Source organism: Parus major, chromosome 4A (genome assembly GCF_001522545.3).
Source record: "Parus major isolate Abel chromosome 4A, Parus_major1.1, whole genome shotgun sequence".
In the NCBI taxonomy this organism is placed as follows: Eukaryota; Metazoa; Chordata; class Aves; order Passeriformes; family Paridae; genus Parus; species Parus major.
The window spans coordinates 18041194-18043842 of NC_031772.1; positions in this window are offsets into that span (position 1 = coordinate 18041194).

Sequence of the window (2649 nt, forward strand, 5' to 3'; positions counted from 1 at the left end):
GTTTGGGGCCAGGTGCTCCCCTGGGCCTCGCTGTGCCAGCTTGTCCATGGATGTGGGAGCCATCATTGACCTTAAGTTGCTCAAACGCCCAAGGGGTTCAGGGAATCACTCTGGCAAAAGGTTTGTGGATGTGCCCCCAGGACAAGTTTTTCCTATGGTTCATTAATTAACTGTTATTAACTGGTATTTGCATAGTTTATCCAGTGACAGAATGAATTCCCGTTGGGAAAGGGTGAATTCCCCATCAGCTCCTCACTTGGGAGGGTGAGGGCACTGCCCAGCTCCAGCATGGCATAAAGCTCATGGCAAGCCTGGAACATCTCTGGGAGTTCTGCAGGCTCCTGTCCCACAGCCCAGGACAAAGCCAGCCAATATACCAGAGCCTTGGAGCTGGTTTGTGCCCCTGAGCTCAAGCAGAGGACACTGCTGGTCTGACCCCCAGAAAAAACTCGGGTACAACCCCACAGAGCCTGGGCTGGGGCTGACCCTGGGCTGAGGGTGCTGAAGGTGCTCAGATCTGTGGGTGCTGCTGTCTGCAGTCTTCCCTCACCCCACCAAGCTGTGTGGGCAGCCCGGGCATGCTGCTTGTTCCCCCCAAGCTCAGGTGTGTGTGAGAAACACAGGAGATGGTCTGGGGGGCTCCAAGGGCAGTTGTGACACCCTTTGGGTTTGCTCCTGGCACTTTGAGGGTTTGGGATGTGCTGAGCTGCTCCTGGCAGCACCGAGGGCTGCAGGCAGGAGGGCACAGCTCTGTCCTGGGGCACAGCAGAGCTCAGCCCTCCCATCCAAACGTGGGTCCTCCAGATCCCCTCCTGGTGCTGTCACAGGCTGCACTTCTGGCTCTGTTTGGGTCACGGAGAACTTTTACTTCGTTTTTTGAGATGAGAACGCCCCTGGTAGCACCAGCACAGGGACAGGACAGCTGGCCAAGGCAGTCCAGGATGAATCTGAAATGTGCAGGCTGAGCTCCGGCTGTGCTGGCTGCTCGAGGAAGGTCCCTGGGGACACCGGCAGGGCTGGCAGAGCTGCCCGAGCTCCTCCGGGCAAAAGAGCCGGGCCCTGGGCTGGGACACAGACCCTTAGGTCCAGCCTAGGGAGCGCTCAGGAGGTGGAAGCTGTCCCTTTTGGGGTGCCCTCAATCTTCATCCATGCCGGTTTCCTCTTCCCCACGAGTGCGCCGGGGGCTGCGGGAGCCCGATGTGCTGGGAATGAGGAGCTTTCCCTGCTGCTGGATGCGGCTCCTTCCTGACAAACACGGCTTAATCCCGCCCTGGAGCGCTCCGTAAGGAAATCAAAGCGTGAGTCATCTTCCTCCAAACCTCAAACCGTGTCACAGATTATCCCTCGTGCTGCTCAAGTTCTTTCTTCCCCCACACGCCTCAGTGCGAGGGGATGCGAACACGTTTCCCACATCCCAGCTCCCGCACAGCTCAAACCACCTGTCTGTCCTGGCTCACGCTGCCCTCTAGTAGCGGCTGCATTTACAGCACTCGGGAAATCATAGAATCGGAGAATTCTTTAGGGTGGAAAAGCCTTCATCCTGTCCAGTCGTTCCCACTGCACTGCCAAACCCAATATTAACCCTTGTCCCCGAGTGCCATCTACTCATCCTTCAAATCCCCCCAGGGATGGCGACTCCATCGCTGCCCTGGGCAGCTGTGCCAGGGCTGGACAGCCCCTACAGGGAAGAAATTTTACTTAACATCCAATCTAAACCTCCCCTGGCGCAGCCTGAGGCCGTTCCCTCTCCTCCTGTCCCTGTTCCCCGGGAGCAGAGCCCGATCCCCCGGCTGGGATTCCAGGACTCCCAGGAGACACGAGGCTCCTGCAAATGTTTGCACTCAAGATGGTCCAGTGCTGGCACCGGGGCACGGAATCATGGCATGGTTTAGGCTGGAGGGCACTTTATAGTGTGCCATGGGCAGGGATACTTTCCACTATCCCAGGCTGCTCCAAGCCCCATCCATCCTGTTCTTGGGCACTTCCAGGGATCCAGGGCCAACCACAGCTTCTCTGGGCACCCTATGCCAGGGTCTCATGACCCTCATTAAAAAAATACTTCCCCATATCTGGTTTAAATCTTTTATCTTAAAACCGTAACTTACTGTACTATAACAACAGGTCCTGCTAAAAACTTTGTCGCCATCTTTTTTGGAGCCCCTTAGGAGCTGGAAAGGGCTCTGAGATGTCCCTGGATCCTTCCCTTCTGCAGATGAACACCCCCAGCTCTCCCAGCCTGTCCCCAGAGCAGCCCTTGGAGCATCTCTGTGACACAACCAGGGAGAGGAAAGCAGCAAAGCCTCGGGCAGCAGCAGCTGGTGACAGTGACACACCGGGCGCTTCATCAGCACCCCAGCCCAACACCTTGGCCTGGATCTGATCCACGGTGAGACACCCAAAGACTCCACAGGGCGCAGGAGAAGCGTGAAGAAGATGGTGGCAACGCCACACCTGGAGAAGACGACACCCAAACCTCTCCCTCTCCGCGGAGCATCTCTTCCCCTCCCGACCGCGCCGGCATCTCCAGCCGCGCTCTCCCAACCCGCAGCTCAGGGCGAGAGGCCGGGAAGCCTCTGGAGGGAGGGGGTGAGCAGGGATTTACCCGAAGTTGTAAGGGCGGCTCCGGGGTGCCGGTGCCGCTCGGGGCGG